We start from the raw sequence: 26,736 nt of genomic DNA on the forward strand, positions 1-26,736 counted from the left end.
ATAATGAGTACAGCAGTGGGCTAAGCATGCATCCATGGGGTGTGCCTGTGTTGATAATCTGTGAGGAGAAGTTGTTTCCAATTTGTACTTACTGTGGTCTTCCAATGAGAAAGTCAAAGATCCATTTGCAGAGGGGGGGTACAGAGGCCTAGAGCTTGTAGCTTCTTGATAAGCATTGAGGGAATAATTGTATTGAAGACTGAATTGTAGTCAATGAAGAGCAGAAAGTATCTATGAATTGTTGATTTCAAAGTGATCCAGAGTTGAGTGGAGAGCCAGCGATATTGCATCTGCTGTGGAGCGATTGTGACATTAGGTGGATTGCAGTGGGTCCAGACCTTTGCTTAATTCTGGCCATGACCAGCCCTCAAAGCATTTCATCACAATAGAGGTTAGTGGTACTGGGTGCTTGTCGTCGAGGCAGCTCACATTACTCGTCTTGGCTACCGGGATGATTGATGCCCTTTTGAACCAGGTGGGACCTCTGATTATAGCAATGAGAGGTTGAAAATGTCTGTAAGTAATCTGGCTAGTTGCTTGGTACAGATTTTCAGTACCCTGCCAGATACGCCATCAGGTCCTGATGCCTTGTGAGGGTTCACGCTCTTGAATGATATTCTGATATCGTTCTCAGAGACAGATGTCACAGGGCCCTCAGCCTCTTCAGGGATTCTAGTAGGCACTGTTTGGTTCTTCTTCTCAAAGCATATGTTCAACTCATTGGTAATGAAGCATCACAGCTATCTACTTTCACTTTATAGGCTGTTATTCAGACGAGTGAATTACATATATTCATATATTCATGCAAGTGAAGTTTGTTAATGTAAGTACAGTTAGGTATTTTTGTCTTTTAAACTGTTTATTCTTAATGGAGGTGTGTTCAGTTAGGCATTGTTATAATGAGCCTCAAGCAACTGGAAAACTTGCTTATCTGGCATCTACCAATCCCCAGATACCAGGGGTTTGTCTTGGTCATGCCTTCATTACAACTTCCAGTGTCCCCTGTGCAAGGACCCCCAGATTTCTTTGAACACCAAAAATTTTGCCCCAGATCATTTAAAAATGCTCTATTTTCATACTGTCACTTTTTTCATCAGAGTTTTTACATTATGTTCTAATATCCATGCCCTCGCCAGCTAACATGATCTTCTATGTTCCCCTGAAGCCCCTTGTTGCAATTCACCACATCACCTACCCAGAGCAAGTCTGGATATTTTAGATCAAAGCAGAGAAATAGATTGTGACCAAATCTAGCACCAATACTTGGAATAAAGAGCAACCTCCTATTATACACTTTCAGTAAACACTAAGAAGCTGGATGGATTCAGCAGGCCTGACAGCAGCTATGGAGAGAAATGGACAGACAAAATTTAGGGTTGGGACATTTTCAAGATCCTTTCCACCCACCTGTACTAGGATTGCTTTTTGTTCAGTCAGCAATACACGAGTCATTACAATTCACATGAAGAAAAAAAATCAGTCATACACTCCCAAACAAATAATACGTCCAAGTTATGCTCCAAGTTTAGTCTTGCTCTTGGGACTTGTTAAGTCACAGTATCAGTTTGTTTGGAGCAGTGGCTTTCAAGCTGTCCCTTTCTCTCTCATCTTCCACCTTAAGCAATCCCTAAACCTTAAATGTTCTGTGATTAATAAGGGATTATTTAAGGTGATATGTGAGTGGAAAAAAAAAGGTTGAAAGCTAATTTAATCGTACTCGTTATATGCACAGTTTCATAATTCTAAAGGAAATGAGCCAACGATAATTTTTTCTCAAGCAAAATATTTTAGTTATAATTAGGTCAAGAGCAGTGGTTCTCAACCTTCCCTTCCCACTCACATACCACCTTAAGCAATCCCTTAAGTAGCACCTGAAGCTGCTACTTGAAAGCTGACTGTGAAATGAGGAACTGAAGTCTGTTCTTTCTGCAAATATTTGTATGGCTGTCAGCAAAATAACAATCTTCCACAGCTGAAACAAAGGTTGGAAAAGAAGGCAAGCAAAATCTAGCAGAGAGAATGTAACACAATCCGACAGGAACAATCAAATGATAACAGGTACACAATCAATAAATAAAAATCAAGAAAAGCCTAATAAGGAAAAAAAAGTAGATGAAAAGAATTTTCAGTGTTAAATATTCAAAAATAATCAGTAACCATTTACGACCAACAGTAAAAATATGATTTTTATTATTTAGCTATCTTTTTTCACTGAAATTTAGAACTTTGATGGGATGCTTGCGATCAGGAAATTAGGTTCTTATTTTCATGTTATGAAAAAGATTTATTAATTTTAACCAGAACAAGGAAGAACCGCTGCACACCCCATGTCCCCTGATGATTCTCTACTATCAGTATCAAAAGATGATGTGTGGGCTGCCTTCAGGAGTGAATCCAATAAAAGCATTCAAGTCTGGACAGAGTACCTGGTCAAGACTGAAAACCTGCGCTGATCAACTTGCTAATGTATTCACTGTTAACTTCGATATCTCACTCTGGCTGGGGGTGATACCCAACTGTTTCAAACAGGCCTCATCAGTACTGATGCTCAAGTGTGGTAACCTGCCTAAATGAATACTGACCCATTGGCACTCATATCCAGAGTGATGAAATGTTCTGAGAAGTTGATATTAAAGTATATCAGCTCCTGTTTGAGCGGCAACATGGATCTGTTTCAATTTGTCTACCACAGCAACAGGTCTCTGGCAGATACCATCTCACTGTCCTGGGATATTTGGACAGCAAACATGACAACAGTCTGGCATTCAACACCATCATCCCCTCAAACCTAATCAACAAACTCCAAAACCTGGGCTTTAATACTCAATTGTGCAATTGGATCCTGGATTTCCTCACCTCCAGGTCTCAACCAGGATGAAATGGCAAGAACATCATCTCCACAATCTTCATCGGTACCCGAGCACCACATGGTTGCGTACTTAGCCCCCTGCTCTATTTGCTTTTCACCCATAAATAACTGTGTGGGTCAGTACGACAACACCACCTTTTACAAATATGCTGTGATACCAAAGTGCTGGGCTGTGCACAGGAGAGAAATTGAAAACTTGACTGAATGGTGTACAAACAACAATCTATCGCTTAATGTCACTCAAACCAAGGAGCTAATTGCAGTCTTTTGGAAAGGAAACTGGGAGATCAGAGGTGAGCAAATTTAAATTCTTGGTAGTCACTATCTTAGGAGGATCTTTCCTGGACCCAACACAAATCAAATAGACCCCAACTTTCAAAGTTATGATGATCAGAACTTGCTTTAAATAAAGGTAAGTCAGGGTCTACCTGTATTAACATAGATGCTTTTCCTTTTTGAAGGAAATGCTTCTGTCCATCAGCGGTTGCAGATTGCTTCCCACTGCCACCAATCTCCCCCCCACCCCCACTCCCCCAAACATCATCATTTCATTGCTCCTCTTGTAATCATATCAATGAAACTTGGTTTGACAGATGCAACACCATTTTTTTTAAAAAGAAGATGATTTGGAATGCATGTGCAGTTTGTCATCGCTGGGGAGAGAGAAAGAGAGAGAGAGACAGAAATCTATGCATGCGTTCCAAATCACGAGGTGATATTGCGGCCCCTAGTTATCTGGTGCCTTCTGGGGGTCCCGGTAGTAGCGGGGACATCAGCCTCCCAGCAGCGGCAGGGACGTCGGCAACCCAACAGGGGCATGGCACAATACTACCTGTAAAGGTAGACTCCAATTTACAAGAATTGCTACTCACGATGCGAGTCCAAGAAATGAACCCCATTGTAAGTTAGGGTCTATCTGTAATGGCATTATGAAGAAAGCATGTCAGCACCTCTACTTCCTCAGGAGTTTGGTATGACACTGAAAACCCTGGCAAATTTCTACAGCTGTGTGGTGCAAAGTGCACTGACCGACTGCATCATGGCCTGGTATGGGGCACCAATATCTCTGAGCAGAAAGACCCGCAAAAGGTAGTAGACACAGCCCAATACATCACAGGCAAGATCGAGAAAACATCGAGAAAATCTATTTGAAACAATTCCATCGGAAAGCAGCAGCAATCATCAAGGTAAAAGGTTAAGATGCTCAAGACTTCAGGAGAGCAAATCTGAGGAAAGCATCTGGTCTGGATTGAGTACCAGGCCAAGGATTACAATTACTTGCAATGTATTCACAGATATCTTCAACATCTCTATCCGGCAGGGAGTGGCACCCATCTATTTCAAAAAGACATCTATTGTATCTGTGTCCAAGAAGAATGTGATAACTCACCTAAGTGTCTATTGACCAGTAGAACTCACATCAACAGTGATGTAAGTGGTTTGAAATGCTGGAGATTAAGCATTTCAGCTTCTGTCTGAGCAGCCACAGGGATCTATTCCACTTTAACTCTCGTAGCAACAGGTCTGCAGCAGATGCCATCTTATTAGCTCTACACAAAACCCTAGAACACCTGGACAGCAATGATGCATACATTAGCATGTTTCTTACTGACTCCGGTTTGACATATGAAATCTTCATCCCCTCAAACTAATCAGCAAACTCCAAGATCTGGGCCTTAACATCCAACTGTGCAATTGGATTCTGGATTTCCTCACCTCCAGACGGCAACCAGGGCAAATTGGCAAGAACATCTCCACAATCTTCATCAGCACCTGAGCACCATAGGGCTGCATACTCAGCACTCTATTCCACTCGCTTCTCACCCATGACTGTGTCGCTCAGTACAACAATATCATTTACAAATTTCCTGAAAATACCAAAGTGCTGGGCTGTGTAAAAAGGAGCAATGAGTCAGCATACAGGAGGGAGACTCAAAACTTGGCTAAATGGTGTACTAACAACAACCTCCTATTCAATGTCACTAAAACCAGGGAACTGATTTTAAACATTAGGAGAGGAAATTGGGAAATAAGAGGTGGAGAAGGTTAGCAAACCAATGCCCGCGAGCAAAAAGCCCTGCAAAAAGTAGTTGTCACAGACCAAGATATCACAGGTAAAACCTTCCCCACCATTGAGAACATCTACAGGAAACGGGTACCATTGGAGAGCAGCAGCAATCATCAAGGATTTACACCATTCAACACACACCATGTTCTCGCTGCTACGATCGGGAAAGAGGTATAGTCCCACAAGACTCACAGCACCAAGTTCAGGAAGAGCTGCTATCCCTCCACCATCAGACTCCTCAAAAACACACATACACCTACTGCCTCACCAGCCTCTGCATCTAGCACATTATCCTCTGGAATTTCTGGCACTCACAACAGGATCCCACTTTCAGACATATTTTCCCCTCTCTCCCTTCCATAGGGCTGCTCCTTCTATAACTCCTTTGTGCACTCATCCCTCCCTATCAATTGCACCCCTCCCCACCCCCTACATCTTCCCCTTGCACCCACACCTCCTCCCTCACCACAGTTTAGGGCCCCAAACAGGCCTTTCAAGTGAAGCAACACTTCACCAGTGTATCCGCAGGACTGATTTACTGAATTTGGTGCTCCCTTTGTGGCTTTCTCTACATCGGATAGACTGGGAGATCGCTTCACTGAGCACCTCCGTTCTCTCTGCACAGAGACAAGAACCTCCCAGTAACCAACCATTTCAGCTTTGCGCCCCACTCCCATACTCACATGTCTGTCTATGGCCTCATGTACTATCCCACCAAGGCCACCTGTAAATTTGAGGAACAACACTTGATTTTCTATCTGGGCACTCTCCAATCAGCTGGAATTAACATTTACTTTTCTGGTTTCTACTAATCTACCCTCCTTCCTCCCTCTCTTCCCCTTGTCTTCTTTCCCTCAGCTCTCCACCCCCTTCCTTTTCTATTCACCTAGTCATCCATCACTTCTGTGCCCTCCCTCCCTTCTCCACCTATTCCTCCTGCCTTTGGAACCATGCTCCACCCCCTTACTTTTTTTGTTCAGATCCCTACCGACATTTTTCCATCCCATGATGAAGGGCTCAAGCCCGAAACATCAGTTATGTATCTTTATATTTCCTATAAAGACTTTCCCCTTAATGTTCCCTCTAAACCTTGCCTCTTTCACCCTTAACCCATGTTCTCTAGTTCGTGTCTCAGTGGAAAAAAGCCTCTCTACATTTATTCTCTCTAGACTCTTCATAATTTTAAATACCTCTATCAAATCTCCCCTCATTCTTCTCCACTCCTCTGTTTAACCTTTCCCTGTGACTCAGTACCTGAAGTCCAGGCAACATCCTAATAATATTCTCGGCACTTTTTCATTTTTATTGATAGCTTTCCTGAAGTTGGGGCGGCACGGTTGGCGCCAGCGACAAGGACGTGGGTTTGAATCCCACACTGACTGCAAGGAGCTTGTATATTCTCCCCTTGTCTGTGTGGATAAAGGATACTGTTTAATCTGCAGAGTTTCTCCAGCACTGTGTTTTTACTTTCACTAAGATGTCTAGACTTTTGTGTTTTACTAATGAGTATAGAAGTTGGGATGTTATGATAAAATTGTACAAAACACACGTGAGGCCAAATTTGAAGATTTTTTTAAAATTTAGACATACAGCACAGTAACAGGCCATTTCAACCCAATTTACACCCAATTAACCTACACCCCCAGTACCTTTCAAACAGTGGGAAGAAAATGAAGCCCACGGGGAAAACCCACACAGTCAAGGGGAGAATATACAAGCTCCTTGCAGACAGTGTGGGATTCAAACCCACGTCCTTGTCGCTGGCACCAACCGTGCCGCCCCAACTTCAGGAAAGCTATCAATAAAAATGAAAAAGTGCCGAGAATATTATTAGGATGTTGCCTGGACTTCAGGTACTGAGTCACAGGGAAAGGTTAAACAGAGGAGGGGAGAAGAATGAGGGGAGATTTGATAGAGGTATTTAAAATTATAAAGAGTCTAGAGAGAGTAAATGCAGAGAGGCTTTTTCCACTGAGGAGAGGTAAGACACAAACTAGAGAACATGAGTTAAGGGTGAAAGAGGCTACATTTTACCCCTCCGTAAATCTTCGTCCGCGAAGCCAAGCCAAAGAAGAAGAAGGGGAACGTCTTCACACAGAGAGTGCTGGGAGTCTGGAATGAGCTCCCAGCTAAAATGGTGAACGGGGGCTCAATTTTAATTTTTAAGAAGAATTTGAACAGGCACATGGATTGTGGGGGTATGGAGGGTTATGTTCGGGGTACAGTTCAGTGGGACTAGGTAAAATAATAGTTCGTCATGGACTAGAAGAATCAAAGGGCCAGTGCTGTATTGCTCTATGGTTCTAAAGAAATTTCTGTGCATCTCAATTCTCAGTCTTTGCATCTTCAATCCTGAATGTGCCACTGCCTCTCTATCCTCCTCTACATGCTACCTGCTCAAAAACACTCCAACTTAAAAAAAATTATTTATTGAATCATGATGCATGTGTAAAGCATACAATTAATAAATAAGACTTGAACAAAAACACAAAATACATACATGTCATTTTAAAACTAATCCCCTACAACCCTCACCCCCCTTCCCTAACCCACCCATCTCCTCTAACCTACCCCACCCCCCCCCAAAAAAAAGAAAGAGGAGATCACATAACATCAAAATTCATCAGTTAATTACCATGGTTTGGAGCAACACCACTAACGTGCGGGAAAGGGATTTAATAATTCAACCCCATATAATCCAAATACGGGCTCCAAGTTTTACGATAAAAAAGATAATTATCACGTAAATTATATGTAATCTTTTCCAATGGAATACAAGATCTCATTTCCATATGCCATCTCTGGATACTCAAATCAGTCTCATTTTCCCAAGCAATTCCCAAACATTTTCTAGCCACAACTAATGCCAATCTCAAAAAAGTGATTTGAAATCTATTTAATTTTAATTCTAAACTAATCCTCTTAATATTACCCAACAAAAAATACCAAAGGATCTAATGAAAATTTCACTTTCAAAATAACTTTAAAAATTCCTTACATTTATTCCAAAAAGGTTTCACTGTTTCACATGACCAAGTAGAATGTAGAAAAGATCCTACATCCTTATGACATCTAAAACATAAATCCGAAGAAATAAAATTATATTCCCTTAATTTTTCTGGAGTTAAATATAACTGATGAATAAAATTATAATGAACTAATCAATACCTGACATTTACAATTTTAGTCATACTATCCCTTCATAAATTCATCCAATCATCCTGAGAAATAAGTATACATAAATCTTTCTGCCATTTCAATCTAGATTTATATATATCTGACTTAAGCATTTATTCTGTAGTAAAGGATACATCTCGGATATAAATCCCTTCTTACCACCCTCAGTAAGTAAAATTTCAAACTTAGATCTTCGAGTTAACCATAAAGTATGTCAAAAATTATCCAACAATAAAGCTTTATTTTGATAATAAGAAAAAAAGAGTATCTGAAGATGTATCACATTTCTCTTTCATTCTTTGAAAAGAATTAAAATATTGTGGCAGTGCACATCTCTGTGAGCGAACCGGCCCCGCTTGTACCGCTGCATTGGTGGGGTAGCTGCAGAAAAATGGCGCCATCATGTCTTGCTCATTGCCTCATGGCTTAGGCCAAAGTTCATGCCCTAGACAATGTGGTGATATCACCACCGCGCAGGGTGAAATTCCCATTGGCTTTAAAGGGGCGCACGTGAAATTCAAATTAACAGTTAAACTGAAACCTCCACCATGTCCTGTGGTGAGTTTCTGTGTGTGTAGCAACTGCTACATTGGTAACCCTGCAGAGCCCAGACGTTATCTGGTCTCCAAACATGGATTCGTTGGCAATCCGTGAGGAGCACTAAACCACCTGGTGTTTCTACCACCAACACTGGGGAGCCCAAACCCGAAAGTGCCAGCAGCCCTGCTCATACCAGGGGAACGACCAGGCCAGCTGCCGCTAATGGCGAAACCGCTGATAGGCAAAACCGCCATATCACCCCGTTCGGCCTTTTCAAATTCCTGCAGATGCCCTTTGGCCTGAAGAATGCAGCCCAGACCTTCCAGTGACTCATGGACGCAGCGGGTAGAGACCTGGACTTTGTGTTCATCTATCTTGATGACATCCTCATCGCCAATCGGGATCACAATGAGCACAAGACCCATTTCCGCCTGGCTGAATTTGGCCTCACCTTCAACGTGGCCAAATGTCATTTTGGGAAAGAGTCGCTACAGTTTCTGGGCCATACCATCTCTGGGGATGGGGCAGCACCGTCACAGGCCGTCAAGGCCATTTGGCAGTTCCCCAAGCCAGACACCCTCAAGTACCTGCAGGAGTTCACCTGGATGTTTAACTTCTATTACCGTTTCATCCCGGGGGCCTCCTGCATAATGCACCCACTGTTTGCCCTGATCTCAACCAAGCAAAAGACACTCGAGTGGTCGAAAGAGGATGAGTCAGCCTTCGCAAAGACCAAGGCCGTTCTTGCTAGCACCACCCTACTGACCCACCCACACAGCACTCTTGGTGGATGCGTCCGCCACAGCCAGCAGGGGCGTCCTTGTGCAAGAAGTCAACGGGCAGTGGCACCAGCTGGCGTTCTTCAGCCAGCACCTCTGACCACCGGAGCTGAAGTACAGTGCATTCGACAGGGAGCTCCTGGCTTTGTACCTCTCTATCAGGCAATTCCGCTACTTCCTGGAGGGGAGACTGTTCACCGCTTCCACGGACCACAGGCCGCTCACTCAGACCCTCGCCATGGCTAAAGATCCCTGGTTGGTGCGCCAGCAGCAACACCTTTCCTACATCTCAGAGTTCACCACCGACATCCGACATCGGGCGGGTTAGGACAACTACGCCCAATTAGCCTAGGTCCAGAGGGAGGACAGAGAGACGCAGGCCTCAAGGACCTTAAGCTGCTGGGCAACCGCGACATGGTCCTGTGCGATGTCTCAACCAGCTTGCCATGACCAGTAGGAGGAAGGAGGCATTCTGGACGATTCATGACCTGGCCCACCCCTCAGTCAAGACATCAGTACGCATGGTGGCGGAACGTTTCGTCTGGCACGGATTGAAAAACAAGTGGCCCAGATGGCGAGGAATTGCATGCATTGCCAAGCCTCCGAAGTCCAGCGTCACGTTAGAGCCCCGATACAACATTTCAACCCACCAGCCAGGAGGTTTGACCATATCCACATCGATATAGTGGTCACCCTCCCAGTGTCCAGGGACACCCACGTCCTCCTGGCTGTGGTCGACCGGACAACAAGGTAGCCGGAAGCCATCCCCATCAGGGACACTTCTGCCGAGTCCTGTGCTAGAGCCCTACTCGCTAACTGGGTCGCCCGGTTCGGCGCTCCAGCCCCCATGACCAGTGACAGGGTGCCCAGTTCGCCTTCGCCCTCTGGGTGCAACTGGCAAACCGCTTGGGAATCTAGCTCCACCACACCATGGCCTATCATCCCCAAGCAATTGGTCTCGTAGAGTGCTTCCACCAGCACCTCAAGGTGGCTCTCATGGCACGGCTAAAAGGACCCACTGGACAAACAAGCTGCCATGGGTCCTGCCTGGCATATGAACAGCTCCAAAAGAGTACCTCCAGGCTTCATCTCCGGAACTCGTTTATGGTGCATCGCTGTCACTACCAGGGGAGTTTTTCAGGGTGGGCGCAGAATCCAGAGGTGAGATCCCAACCCTTCTCGTGGACCTCCACAACAGACTCACCTCGCTGGCACCCCCATCACCGATCCACCACGGCAAGCACCCGGCAAATGTCCCCAAAGAGCTGGCCTCAGCAGAATTTGTGTTCGTCTGACGTGGCCCACACCTGACCTCCCTGCAGCACCTGTACAAGGTCCTCCACCAATCGGGAAAGACTTTCACTGGTCATTGGGGGCAGGGAGGAACTATTCACGATCGACCAACTGAAGCCGGCGCACGTGGACTTAGATCAACCCGTGCAAACGGCCCAACTTAAACAGTTCAACTGAAACCTCCACCGTGTCCTGTGGTGTGTTTCTGTGTGTGTAGCAACTGCTAAAATATTCTGCTTCATCACAATCTTGAACCAATTTAATACCCTTTTGATCCCATAACTTCAAAAGTTGATTATTAAGTGTAAATGGAAAAAGCTTATTTTGGTACAATGGACTTTTACCTGAAATCTTACCTTGAGTACCTATGGCTTCATTTTTTTTTACACCATAAATCTATTAAGTGTTTCAAAACAGGTAAATTATAATTACTCAATAATTTAGGATTCCATCTATAAATAAACTAATTCATCTTCTTCTCACTAATTAAAGATAGATCAATATTAGCCCATATCAAAGGTTTATCAATTTCAAACATCCTATTAATAAATTTCAATTATGCTGCATCATAATTTTGAAAATTAGGAAGTTGCAAACCTCCTAATTCCTATTTTCTGTAATGATACCCGTACCATTTTATCCTTTCATAAAAATTTCCTCACCAAAGCATTTAAATTCTTTAAAAACTTTTGAAGAAGCTTACAAGGAAAAGACTGCAAAAATACTGAATTCAAGGAAAAATATTCATTTTAATACAATTAACTCATCCTATTAAATGTAATTGTTAAATCTTTCCATCAATTCAAATCATATTTAATTTTAGACAATAAGGGCAAATAATTTAATTCATATAAATGACTATAATTACAATCTACCTTTAACACCTAAATACTTAATCTGATCTGACCATTTAAATTTCACAATATGCCTACATGAAGAGTAATACATTTCAGCTAATGACATAATCTCACTCTTTTTCCAATTAATTTTATAACCTGATAACTTACCATACTGTTCCAATCTATCAAGTAAACTCCTCAAAGAATTATGAGGTTTTTAAAAAAATATATCAAAACATCATCTGCAAACAAATTAATTTTAAATTCATCAGATTTCACCTTAATACTTTTAATACTTTGTCTAATCACCTGAGTCAAAGGTTCAATAATTAATGCAAATAGAGATGGTGACAAAGAAATCACCTCCTACCATTATTTTTTTGTATGCTTGATTTAAATTAAGAAAAGAATCCAACATAAATTTCTCATCATCTATATTAGGAGCATTCTCTTCTTTCTACTTTGGCTTGGCTTCGCGGACGAAGATTTATGGAGGGGGTAAAAAAGTCCACGTCAGCTGCAGGCTCGTTTGTGGCTGACCAGTCCGATGCGGGACAGGCAGACACGATTGCAGCGGTTGCAAGGGAAAATTGGTTGGTTGGGGTTGGGTGTTGGGTTTTTCCTCCTTTGCCTTTTGTCAGTGAGGTGGGCTCTGCGGTCTTCTTCAAAGGAGGCTGCTGCCCGCCAAACTGTGAGGCGCCAAGATGCACGGTTTGAGGCGTTATCAGCCCACTGGCGGTGGTCAATGTGGCAGGCACCAAGAGATTTCTTTAGGCAGTCCTTGTACCTTTTCTTTGGTGCACCTCTGTCACGGTGGCCAGTGGAGAGCTCGCCATATAATACGATCTTGGGAAGGCGATGGTCCTCCATTCTGGAGACGTGACCCATCCAGCGCAGCTGGATCTTCAGCAGCGTGGACTCGATGCTGTCGACCTCTGCCATCTCGAGTACCTCGACGTTAGGGGTGTGAGCGCTCCAATGGATGTTGAGGATGGAGCGGAGACAACGCTGGTGGAAGCGTTCTAGGAGCCGTAGGTGGTGCCGGTAGAGGACCCATGATTCGGAGCCGAACAGGAGTGTGGGTATGACAACGGCTCTGTATACGCTTATCTTTGTGAGGTTTTTCAGTTGGTTGTTTTTCCAGACTCTTTTGTGTAGTCTTCCAAAGGCGCTATTTGCCTTGGCGAGTCTGTTGTCTATCTCATTGTCGATCCTTGCATCTGATGAAATGGTGCAGCCGAGATAGGTAAACTGGTTGACCGTTTTGAGTTTTGTGTGCCCGATGGAGATGTGGGGGGGCTGGTAGTCATGGTGGGGAGCTGGCTGATGGAGGACCTCAGTTTTCTTCAGGCTGACTTCCAGGCCAAACATTTTGGCAGTTTCCGCAAAGCAGGACGTCAAGCGCTGAAGAGCTGGCTCTGAATGGGCAACTAAAGCGGCATCATCTGCAAAGAGTAGTTCACGGACAAGTTTCTCTTGTGTCTTGGTGTGAGCTTGCAGGCGCCTCAGATTGAAGAGACTGCCATCCGTGCGGTACCGGATGTAAACAGCGTCTTCATTGTTGGGGTCTTTCATGGCTTGGTTCAGCATCATGCTGAAGAAGATTGAAAAGAGGGTTGGTGCCAGAACACAGCCTTGCTTCACGCCATTGTTAATGGAGAAGGGTTCAGAGAGCTCATTGCTGTATCTGACCCGACCTTGTTGGTTTTCGTGCAGTTGGATAATCATGTTGAGGAACTTTGGGGGACATCCGATGCGCTCTAGTATTTGCCAAAGCCCTTTCCTGCTCACGGTGTCGAAGGCTTTGGTGAGGTCAACAAAGGTGATGTAGAGTCCTTTGTTTTGTTCTCTGCACTTTTCTTGGCGCTGTCTGAGGGCAAAGACCATGTCAGTGGTTCCTCTGTTTGCGCGAAAGCCGCACTGTGATTCTGGGAGAATATTCTCAGCGACACTAGGTATTATTCTATTTAGTAGAATCCTAGCGAAGATTTTGCCTGCAATGGAGAGCAACGTGATTCCCCTGTAGTTTGAGCAGTCTGATTTCTCGCCTTTGTTTTTGTACAGGGTGATGATGGTGGCATCACGAAGATCCTGAGGCAGTTTACCTTGGTCCCAACAAAGCTTGAAAAACTCATGCAGTTTGGCATGCAGAGTTTTGCCGCCAGCCTTCCAGACTTCTGGGGGGATTCCATCCATACCTGCTGCTTTGCCACTTTTCAGTTGTTCGATTGCCTTATATGTCTCATCCAGGGTGGGAACCTCATCCAGCTCTAGCCTTAGGGGCTGTTGAGGGAGCTGGAGCAGGGCGGAATCTTGGACTGAGCGGTTGGTACTGAAAAGAGATTGGAAGTGTTCTGACCATCGGTTGAGGATGGAGATCTTGTCGCTGAGGAGGACTTTGCCGTCTGAGCTGCGCAGCGGGCTTTGGACTTGGGGTGAGGGGCCGTACACAGCCTTTAGAGCCTCGTAGAAACCCCTGAAGTCGCCAATGTCCGCGCTGAGCTGTGTTCGTTTGGCGAGGCTAGTCCACCACTCATTTTGGATCTCCCGGAGTTTGCGCTGAAGATGGCTGCATGCGCGACGGAAGGCTTGTTTCTTCTCTGGACAGGACGGCTTTGTAAGGTGAGCCTGGTGGGCAGCTCGCTTCTTTGCCAGCAGCTCCTGGATTTCCTGGCTGTTTTCGTCAAACCAGTCCTTGTTTTTCCTGGAGGAGAAGCCCAGTACCTCTTCAGTGGATTGCAGTATGGTAGCCTTCAACTGATCCCAGAGGGTTTCAGGGGACGGGTCCGTGAGGCGGGTTGCAACGTCGAGCTTTGCTTTGAGGTTTGCCTGGAAGTTTCCTCTCGCTTCGTCTGACTGCAGTTTTCCAACATTGAACCTCTTTCTGGGGGCTTTATTGTTCCTGGGCTTTGGCTTGAAGTGAAGGTTGAGCTTGCAGCGAACCAGCCGGTGGTCTTATTTATTATTATTAGGAGCATAAACATCCATTATAAGTCCAAGACTCAGAAATTTTTTACAATTAATCAAAAGTCTACCAACTGACTCAATAACTGATTCCAATTTAAAAGATAACTTTTTATTAATCAAAATAGCTACTCCTCTTGCTTTTGAATTTAACGAAGATGCCATAACTTGTCCAACCTAATCTCTTTTCAATTTCTGATGTTCCCTCTCAGTCAAATGTGTCTCTTGCAAAAAAGCAACATCAACCTTCATTTTTAAAATATACGCCAATACTCTTTTTTGCTTAATTGGATTATTAAGCCCGTTAACATTAAAAGTAGAAAAATTTAAATTTGCCATCATTACAATTCACTTCAAAAACTGTCTTACCACACATGGTGAAACACCGTCCCATGGCAACCACACAAATAGGACTAAATGATCTCCTCAAAAGAATAAAGAAATGAAAGAAACTCTATATATATATATATATATATATACAAAAAGTACTGTACTACAGTATTACCCCTCTCCCAAATATACAGGAGTGACCAATGCCACTAAGTGGCCAATGACTTCGGAAGGATCAGTAGCCAAACCACCATTGAACCCCCTCCCCACCACGAACAAAACAAAAAAAAAATTCAACAAATCATTTCAGGTATGATATACTTTCTGCAGATCTCTATTAACTTGATCATCGTCGATGTCAGTATTTATCAACTACTGAGATTTCTTCCCCCTCTGAACTGGACAGACTGTTGGAAAAAACTTCCTTATCTTTTCATCTTTTTATTATCTGGTAGAACTTCGGCATGATCACTAAAAAAACTGAGTTTGAAAGTCTCTATAAAAAAAACCTTAAGTGCAGCAGGATATTGAAAAGCAAATTTATAACCTTTCTTCCACAAAACAGCTTTAGCAGAATTAAATTCTTTACAACGTTTAATATCAGCTTGACTTAAATCAGCATAAAAGAAAACTATTATTCTTAACTACCAAGGGGCCTTGATTACTTCTCGCATTTTGAACAGTTTTAAAATTAGGTTTTTAATAGTTCTTCCAGGGGGAGGTGTTTCTCCACGTCTTCTCCCTACGCCATCACGCCACGCCCCAATAGTTTTTTTTTTCAATCCCCTGCATATCTTCAAGAATAAGCACACATTCAAATCTTATTCAACTCCAGAAGTTGGAATTAATAATGGTTCTTCTATGGTATTTCTAACTTTAGGAATCAATGAACTGAAGAGAATTCAAGAATTTATTAATTGATGTTGCAACAAAATATCCTGAAAATGGCACAATGAAAGCCCAAAAAACTGTAGAAGCTGAATATATACACACAAAAAAAAGAGAAAATGCAGTAGATATACTGCTCTTCACTACTGGAGAAAGAAAGAGTTAATATATTACATCGATGACTTTTCATCAGAACCATTTTGATGAAAGTTCATTGACCTGAAATGTCAACTCTGTTTCATTTTCTGTCGATCCATCCTGAATCAACAAACTTACTGTGTGAAGTTCATTTTTTTAAAAATCTGTTTACTTACATTAGATTGACTACATCCTGACAACTAAACTCACCAGTTGATAGACCAACATGGTACCAATCAAATTCAAGCACCTTCAACCAAGGCACAATCATTTGCACAATTACACTACTTGTCAACAAATAGTGATCAAATGGATTCAAGAAGTAATGCATTTCAATCAATTGATAAGATCCTAAATCACCCATCCTCTTTCAGGGCCATATAGGAGCACTAGAGGGAAACAACAATGCATCAAACAGCATTATCTGAAGGGTTGGAAACCCAAAATGAGACACACGTGGAACCAAAATCAGAACCTCCTCATTCACCCCATTACTCCAATGACAAGTGTACTTGCCTGATTTTAAAACAGTGCATCCAAACAGAAAAGAGGAAAATATATGATAAAGAGATTGCTAAATCCAAGACAATGATAAGCTCTATCCTTTCATGGTTAAGTGAAAAATCTAGTGAACATCAATGCTCCCCAATAGAAAGAAAAAAACAGCAAAAACTTCAAAGTTAAAATACACCCAGTACACCATATAATTATTTTGACAGCAATTTATGTGGAGGACTCAGGGAGACTGCAGAGAGATATGGATAGGACAGGGTAGTGCGGAAGGATTTGGCAGATTGGTACAATCTGACGTCATCCACTTTGGAAAGAAAAAGTAAATTGGCATATTAGTTTAATGCTGAAGAGGGAAACAAGTTGTGTAGAGATTTGGGGTGCTTGTACATGAATTACAAAAGGTCGGTTTGCAGGTGCAACATGTTGTCAAGAGAAGTTGACTCTCATTTGCTAGAGGGATTGAATTTAAAAGCAGGAAGGTCCTGCTACAACTCTACAGGGTACTGGTGAGTCTGCATCTGGAATACTGTATGCAATTCTGTTCTCTTGAGAAAGAATATATTTGCATTGGACGCAGTACAGAGAAGATTCACCATGTTGATCTAAACATAATGGGGTGGGTGGGTGGTGGGGAGTTAGTTTAGAGGAGAGATTAAGTCATTAGAGTGGTGAAAAAAAGAGAGAGGATTTTAAATGAACATATAATATTATGAAGGGGATCATTCGAGATTGTTTCCACTGACAGGTGAAACTAAAAGCAGGGAATATTGCCTCAAAATTTAGGGATTTAAATTTAGAGAATAGATTTAAGGCAGAGATGAAGAACTGTTTCTATCAGAGAGTTGTGAATAGATGAAGTTTTATTTACCCAAAAAAGTAGAAGAACCTACCTCATGAATATATTTCAGACACAGATAGATTTTTTTTCCCCCACAGTGAAAGAATTAGGGGTATTATAGGGAAAAGCAGGTATGTGGAGCTGAGTGCACAGCCAGATCAGCCATAATCTTGTTGAATGACAGAGCTGGCTTGATGGGCCAGATGGCCTATACTTCTGTTCCTATTTTGTACATTCTTATTCTGTAAAATAGCCAATTATGTTAATTTTAATTTCTTCCTCGTACTTATAGTTTTTGAATGACTTTTCTATGGAATGTCCAGTGCAGCAAATCAAGCTAATAAATGGATAGCCACCAAAGGACTCTATCAGTTCAACACCAACAACATATTGTATACGAGACCCAAGTAAAACTCTATACTTAGCAGTTAAAAATTAAACTGTACTTTAATAATTCTGTGCCTTGATCAGCAATTCCAATGAAAACATTATGTTATAGATTACAATTTATGCTTCAAAGTTTATATGGAGACAACAGTAATTTGTGTTTGTCAGAACTGCCTATTCAATTCAATCTGGATCTGTGTGCTGCACTCTTACCCAGAACACTCTCAATATTCCATTATACTCAATATTTCTGATGACTTAAACAAGAAAAGTTTGAAATACCAAGTGGCAGGTCTAGACATTCTATCATAGATTTCCAAAGGGTCAATTCGATTTCAGTCAAATCAAAGGTGATTACATCATGCCTTCAGAACCCAATTTGTCAATAAAATCACGACTGAAATTCCCTCTTTGCTGCAATTCCATGTGACAGTCTGTCACAACACTACCCATATGCACTTGCCACTGACAGACAAGTTACAATTGTTATGTAAATGTACAGTTTGCTTCAAAAGATGTGGTCCTGTCCTTTGTAAGCAACTGGAGAATCATTGGTATTCAATGTAAGCATTAGAATATTGTATTAATACAGGCCAACACTTCGCATCCATTGATCAATGACTGATTTTCTTATTTGGTTATTAAACCTGCAAGCATTTTTCATAGCATTATAAGTTATTTTTCACACACACATGGGAAAAGGAAACCCCTTGCAAAAGAAAATTGTATTTTTCCAAAACTTTATGCCCTGATTAACAAAACCTATCCTATTTTCCAATGGTGACTAGACTTCAAAGTACTTCCTCAGCTATAAATTACTTCAGAGTAAGATCATGAAAAATGCTCAACAACCAGCATGTTTGCTTTTTTAAATTAAAAAAAAAACAAGCACCACAATAGAAATAATTTTATATCCAGCTGTCCATGTTGAAAAGTCTTTTAAATTTCCCCCAAACGAAAGGATCCTTGGTGTACAACAGTGTGAGGTGGAATATATTGTTCTCAAGTTGAGTATCTAATTTGTCAGAACTGCCTGGAACATTTGATTTTAGTGGTCTATAATTTAAATGCAAACCAGATTGCACAGAGAATTAATTATATTTTGCTCAACTATATTATTCCTGAAATTTTACTCAGTTTAAAACAGTGTAATCATCAATTTCAGACAATAGTACATGACAAAACCTTTACATATCCACAGAATTTTATTTTCATTTTGTGTATGATACAACAGCAGGAATCTATTGATTAGTTTAAAAGCACAAACTTTATTTTGAATTACTTCCATCATGGCACCTTCTCTTGCAATGAACAAATGAATCAAAGAAAGAATTTCTTTCAAAATCATCAAGGCTCACATAAACAAGCAACGGCATGCCAGAAAACATTACTTTATTTGGAAAAATAGTCAATAAATCAGAGATACTGTGGTTAAAACTGATTGAAATTTGTCATTCAAATGCTTAAAATACCCTTTTCAATTTGCCTTCACAATTAGAATGCATGCTGAATGAATAAGCTTAATCACTACTGTGACTTAAGAATGCAACTCAAAAGAAAATGAAAATATTGCTAAATGGGTAATCAATAAAACTCTATAATCAATATGAACTTCCATGTCCATGTGAAATGCAGTGTCCATAATTTGTGGAAGTGCATTTACAAATGTGAGGGTTAAACAATCAGAGATTATTGCATCATTCTTCTGCGACATCATGGTTTATAAAAACTTGCCCTGTCGGCATATATGGAATGACAAATAATGGAAAACAAAACATTGCAACTAAAAATAAGATTTACACACACATTTAAAGAAAAAATTACTTGTGCTGTATCAGCTTGATTTTATCTCCTGTAACGTATTCTGCTTAATACCACTAGATCAATGACTTAGCCAACAGGAACCAATTAGAACTTGTTAGTGTAACATTTTCAGACAGGGGCTCATATGCTTTGACAAAAAAAGAGATGTTACAAGCCTAAGCATGATAGGCACAGGCACACCCAACTACTCTGCTTGCACAACAAAGTTTGAAATTTTCCAAATATTGCACCAGTAGACACAGTCTACCCTCACCCCAAATGAAATACACCAGTTAACCATGACACACTCACTCATCAAGTACAATAGGTATGTCTAACTAAACTGGAAATCAACTATGCCAGTTGACCAATTGATCCACTCTCCAAGTCTTCTCACATCTTTATTTCCTTTCATATACCATCATATTGTTTGATTCCACTACCCTCTCAATAACATATGCTGTCTTTAACCTTACATTCCAGATAAAATAACCTGCAACATTAAAAAAAGCTAATGTTTCCCTGTGGCTGATTTTCTTAAATCTGTGCCTCCTGTGAAGCTAATTTTTTCCCCTGTCCAGCAGGGCTTTGAATTGCATTTTTCCTCAGCCTTCCCAATAATCCCAGCTCTCCCTGTCATCAAATCCCTTGCTTCCAGGTAATATTCTAATAACTTTCCACTGAAATGCTCCGTTTTTACTTTAGGGGATGAACTTATTTGATTGAAAATAAACTTGCAGAAGTGACTATCTCAAGGCATGTTCATTATGAGTGAGAAGGCTTGATGGGGCTTCAGGGAAAGAGTTGGGAAGTGGGATTGAATCAATCGCTTTATCACCATGCAACAATGACTAAGCAAGAAAAATCCAGCTCGTCACTCCTGTCCTCTTCCCTTCACTGTTTTTTCCCCCAATAAGTACTTAGTCAAATCTCTTATGCAAATCCAAAATCTACATTGACAGTATAATCCAGAACCAAACCACTTGCTGCCAAATAAAAGACCTTACTTCATTTTTGGTTCTTTTTCCATTCATTTTTGCTGTACACCTCCTGATTATTGACCATTGTGCCAATGGGAATAATTTTTCTCCATCAAATCTGTCCAGACTCTTAGTGACTTTAAATACCTCTGTCTCAATCTCCTCAATTCCAAGTGAAACAACCCCATCTTATCCAGTCCATCCAAGTAACCAAAGTCTCTCAACTCTTGAAACAATGTAGTTTTTCAAACATTTTTATATCTTCTCTATGGGACACTCAAAATTGTGACAGTTTAATGGATATAAAATGATGAGAGATGTCAACAGTGGGTGCTAGAGAGGAAGGCTGTTCCTTTTGGTAAAAGGACCAGGGAAGAGTAAGATAAAAGGGGTAAAAATTTGCATTTCATCAGTGATACATCTGCCCATTCAAGACATTCTCTCAAAATGTGTTGACACAGTTGCTTTCACAAGGCATTCTCTAATCATTCCACACTTGTCCCAAATTATAGTTTTGTAAAGTGCAAATATTATAGGTACACTGAGCATAGCTTTGGCACGCAGCTAATGCAGATAGATCATCCTATAAACAACTTGCACGTCTGACAGCTTCTAACCATGAAACCTTTTTTTCCTGAATCATTTGTCGCTGTGGTGCAAGCCAATGGGCAGCTGCCTTCCCTAAATAAATGCTACCACAAACTATTCAGGACATTGTCCTGAAGTCTGTATCCTATTTAAAAATATCCCATGTACTGCAACTTAATAGATTACCACTTGACTAAGCTTACCAAGTTCATGCAGTTTGATGAGTTGAGCATTTACAAAAATACATCTGTTTTCATGTCAATTTTATTATGTTATGAGCCTGAAATTAGCAGGTGTACAAAATACACTTGAGAAATTTAATCAAGGCTCATATCTATTAGGTTACTGAACATGGCAGTTGTTGTTAAAGGAGAAACAGCTTTCTCACTCAGATATTTTAGGTATTTAAAGACAGATTTTCTTTGTAGAAGAATTTGTCCTCTGTAGAAATTCCAGTTAAGAACATGTATTAAATAGCCACACACCATCATTACGTTCATTTATGAATCAAAGAAAATCTGTTCCCCAATGTGCCACTAATACTCTGAGCACCCAACTGCAATATCCAAATATCCAGAGGGCATACTTGTCTATCAAAATACAAATGCACAAACCTTACCTTGTAAACATTAATGTCATATGGAACAGACATGAACTGATTTAAATTATTTCCCTGTGAATTAACCAAGTCCCCAATGACAGCAGATCCTATTTAGATGGGATTCCCTCTTGTTTTTTTTAAAAAAAACCACAGTGTGGATAGCTCCTCCAGGCCTTCAAGGAATTAGTTGATAAAAAAAAACAGGTAATCATTGTTACAAGCAACTGATGAAATTCTGCACAAAGAGAAGCTTAATTTGTTTACTGGTTCAATGTAAATCAATGATATTTGCCTTGATCATGGAAGGCTCACACAACATTTTTGGATTTGATGCCAAAGATTTAGTTTAGTCATCCTCTATGGGATTTTTGCCAAGGTGCCTTCTTAGTTTTTTAAAAGCAAAAAGAGTGCATTTTCTCAGTGCTAGAGACTTTCTGAAAAAAAGTTTTCTTAAGTCAAATGGACTTATACCCCAAAGATATTTAACTTCATTAACAAATGTACAGATAAACCATAATAACAATCCAATAGAAATTTGTAATTAATTTGTGCAAGGATGAGATTGATACAGTAGTTAGTGGTCTTAACAATTTAAGCTCCTTTAACCCATGCAAGTGATCCCAGGAATTAATATCCAATTGGCCTTTAACGTGTCTAATAATGAAAGCAAAATCAGCTCAACGCTGGCGTCAGATGACATCATCTTAAACTGGGGATTCATGGCCTCAACCCCTAGTACCATCCCTGATGTCTGCAGACGCCAGCATTGCAATCAGGCAAATATAGAACAGGTAATTGAATTGTGGGATTGAAATGATCCAAGCTTTTGCACGAGTGCAGAAACTTGAAGAAAGAAAAGATTAAAATGCCATGGGAAAGTCGTAGCAGGGGAGAGGGGGAGAGAGAGTGGATTTGTCTCCTTTTTTGAAGGAAGTTACAATTACTGTGATTCTAAAGTTCCCTTACATGAACTCCTCTTCCAAGGTGTGGGACTTGGTATGAAGTTGTATCTAAGACTCCTCTTAACCCTGCTTTAGAACTTAAATGATATAATCTACTCTTGAGATATTTTATCTTTCTTGTCAAGTGACTGCCAGTCTGGAGTGATGGCAAATTGCTGTGGAATGAGGACAAAAGCACTTGCAGTGAGGACAGAATCCCAAAAGAAGTGTTTATGATTATTTTCATCAAATTAATCCTGGTATTTTCAGGTGAAGAAGCAGATTGTAGATTCTAGCTATCTAGAGGCAGAGTGGACAAAATTCTTCACTACATGACAACTCCAAGAAAAACATATGGAACAGAACCAACAAGATCTGCTTTGGCCTCATGAACATTTGATTCCATCAATCAAATGGAATTCTGGGATAAATATACATACAGACAGATATACAGCACAGTAACAGGCCCTAATGGCCCACAAACCTGCGCTGCCCAATGCCTACAATTAACCTACAATCCCCATATGTTTTTGGAGGGTGTAAGGAAGTTGGAGCACCAGGCAAAACCATGCAGATCACGGGGTGATCGTACAAACTCCTTTCAGACAACACCAGAGTCAAACCTGGGTTGCTGCCGCTATAATCGCGTTGCACTAATTGCTAGGCTAACCATGGTGCCTAGTTATAGACATGAGCTCTTTGGCCTATGATTTGTGCCAATCTATTCCACACCAATCTAACCCTTCCCTCCCTCATTGCCCACAACCCTCTATTTTTGTAGTTTCTGTTATGGGTCCAGAGGACCCCAAAACCCAACAGCAATAGATATTCACCAAGACAAATGGTTACTTAAACAAAAGTTGCTTTTAATGATCTTTAAACATGAAAACTTTAACTTATTACTATTAACTTAACCCCCTTCTAATTCTAAGTGGATGTGTATGTAATGTGTGTTGGAGGGTTCAGAAGAGTTCTTTGATTCACAGTCCAATCTCACCTCTCATTCCTCCAAGTTCACTGGTTGCAGGCAATTCTTATACTGTGCACAGAATTTAACATTTATGAATTTCACCAGGCTTTGATGCTTGAAAGGTAAATGGTTACCACTCAGGAAGGTTCTTGTCGGTTTTCAGAGAAAGATTTGTTGCTCATTGGACACCCACAACTGATTCCTTGTAACCAGCCACTTCATTGTCTTGCCAAAGAAACTTGCCCCATCAGGGTTTTCCAGATGATAAAGTCTTTCTTTCAGGTCACCACAGAGTTCCTTTTTGTTTCCCTTAATTCAAGTGAAACATTATACAGCCAGTCATCTCCTCTTGTATGGACAAGGGCTTTGACCAAGCTAAACTAAGAACTCACAACCAGTCTTCAAAATGTTTTTTTTCCACAAGCTTGCCAGCTTGTCATGTTCCAGTCCCAGCTACTGCTGCTGAAGTGTAGAACTGAATTATCTTCGTCTCTCTTAGAAAAAAGCCTGTTTGACTCTCTCTTCTTACAAACGCACCTGACCTTCCAAGAACAGCAAACTGCATTCAGACAGACAGCAGCACTAGATCTAATCTTCCGAGTTTGTTCATCTGTTGTTTTCCAAATCAGTAATCCATTACTCCACAGCATGTCCAATTAGCACCTACTTGTGAAGTCCTTATAGGCACTCTTCAAACTTTTTGCAAAGGCACCCAGAGACTGGACTGTCTGGCTTGAGCAGAGCTCAGGCATTTTAAATGAGATCTATTTTGAAGTGTTTGTATCTATGTGTGACCTAACTAAAAACTCCACAAGATTTATCTCCTTTTATAACATAGCTATATACAATATAAAATATAGCATAATCTGTCAGATTTCTAAAATAAATTCATCTCCATCCTGTGTCTGACATATGATGACATCAAGACTACAATTTTTTAAAAAAGCACACTCCACAACAATTTCAGTGCAGAATGGTATCAGGAAGAGCTGTGCTAATATTTTCATCAACTTTTTTTCTGCATTGCTGCACCTCACCTCCAAAATCCTTCTTACGGTATCGAGTAAACTAGATGGGCAAAAAGGAACATGTTCAACTATCATTCCATGTCTGAACCAAGGTCAATCTACCCTCTTCACACAGCCACTCATGCACAAAGGCATGCTCAAGAAAATGCACCTCTCTTCATAAATATTGACCTGCTCTTATTGCACAACATTGTCCCTGTACAATAAAAGGATCACAAAACTCTAGAAACTACAAATCATTTTCTGTAATTCAACAGCCATCTCTTTGAATCATTGGATTCAGTCCTGTTCACCTTCGGACATTGATTTTAGATTACTCTTGTCTTCAAAAACTCAAAACTCTGCACAAAGCCTACGATCGACTAATCAGGCACCTCAAAGCATTTGAAAGCTTTTTACAATTTTTAAATTTAGACATACACCACAGCAACAGGCCATTTCTGCCAATGAGTCCATACCAACTAAATTACACCCAATTAACCTACACCACCCCCCTGCCCCAGTATGTTTCGAACAGTGGGAGTGCCCAGAGAAAACCTACGCAGACACGGGGAGAACATACCAACTCCTTATAGACAGTGTAGGATTCGAACCCCAGTCCCGATCGCTGGGGCTATAAAGACATTGTCCTAACTGCTACATCAACCATGCCGCTTAAGGATGCTGTCAACATTGACTCTTCCAAGTAAAAAGAAATGCTGAAGGAACTCAATAGGTTGAGCAGCATCTGCAGGAGTGGAGGGGGGGCGGGGAGGAGAGGATGGAAAGAATCGTCGACATGGGTGGGAGACTCAGGAAGGGCCTAATTGTATTTGACAACCATAATTATCTCGAACACAGAGGATCACTCAGTTGTCAATAATTACACAAATTTTTTTCCCCTGGAGGGAAGAATACGAAGAATACAAGATTAGATTAGGAAATGGCACATCCACCTTGATTGCAGGTGGTCCTGAATTCAAGCCTTAAAATGCATCAAGAGACAGTTCACAAACATAGGTTAGCATTCTTACAGGAACTCTGCCAGAGCATGAAATTGGAAAAAAATACTTTACCTAATGGAATATAGAGAGGTGAATCCCTTCTGAAATCCATCACTGTCCCAAGTATTGGGTTTTATGAAATTATATCTATTTTCCCATTTGACCAATTCCCTCAACCCCAATAACAGTTTGTGCAGTAATGTAATTACTCCACAACTACGAAAATGTAGTAAGAAATCTAAAGGAATGAGAACACATAATGGCCCACTGAGTGAACCGAACTAGACAACTTATTGCAACTACAAATTGCTTAAAATACAGATGAGTAAGTTTCCTTTTTAAAGGTAAAACTTTTATCAGGCCAGCTGGGAAACCCTTTTAAGCAATTAACCACTTGTATCAATGACCATTCTCTTCATCATGGCCTTCTCCTCCAGTGCTGCCTTCTAATGAAGTTGTGGCATGGGGTAGAATTAATTTAATGTGATTTTCTTGGTTATTTATTTATTGCTATAACAGGGGAAATATTTTCATGAAACTATTGCCTGACTGACAGAGAGTCCCTTCACGCAACTGAATATATTCCACAGTGGTGTAAAATGTCTTTTTCTTTGTCTTATCAACAGTAAAAGTGATGGAGAAGAAATATGCACACAAAAAGTGCCTTTTGCAACCATAAAGTTTCACGGGTATGAACAGCAATCACAGTTGCGATTCTATGAAGTCAGTTATGAAAAATGCTAAAGGATATACACCCTACGGAGACAAGTGGAGGTCTGGCTGTGGAGGAGGGACGGCAACAGGAAGTCAATGGAATTGGCAACAGTGGGATCATCAGCTAGAAGATTGAGAAAAGCAGTGCTGATCCCTATGTTCAGGCAGTGCAGACAGGAGTTCTCAGAGGGAAATAGGCAAGAGAATTAATCAGTGTAATACGGAAGTGTAATGTGAATAATATGACATTTGTTGACAATATGCACAATGGAAAATGTTTTGTACAACTTACTGAAAATCTCTGCCATATTTCATTCATTAAACTCTGGCAAATGCATGAGAACTCAGTGGCATTTCCATGGGTGAAACATTGAGAAATCAGGTTATCAACAATAAACAATAAAAAAAGATCTGCCAGTCCAAAAACAGAGAGAAACCCAATCAAATGTCACAAATTTTTAAAATTCCAAAAGTTTTACAAATCAGATCTTGTAACCAGCTTTAG

General features: G+C 41.0%; 1 protein-coding gene and 1 long non-coding RNA gene across 12 annotated transcripts in view; one reads left to right on the forward strand and one right to left on the reverse strand.

The window, feature by feature from the left end:
• Positions 1 to 26,736, reverse strand: part of LOC138763404 (acyl-CoA-binding domain-containing protein 6-like) — a 552,989-nt gene that overhangs the window by 218,640 nt on the left and 307,613 nt on the right. The gene's annotated exons all lie outside the window — the stretch shown is intronic.
• On the forward strand, positions 391 to 26,574 carry LOC138763405 (uncharacterized). The gene is made up of 2 exons (XR_011357530.1): positions 391 to 475; positions 26,144 to 26,574. It is a non-coding gene; the product is annotated as an uncharacterized lncRNA (long non-coding RNA).

Source organism: Narcine bancroftii, chromosome 5 (assembly GCF_036971445.1).
Source record: "Narcine bancroftii isolate sNarBan1 chromosome 5, sNarBan1.hap1, whole genome shotgun sequence".
NCBI lineage: Eukaryota > Metazoa > Chordata > Chondrichthyes > Torpediniformes > Narcinidae > Narcine > Narcine bancroftii.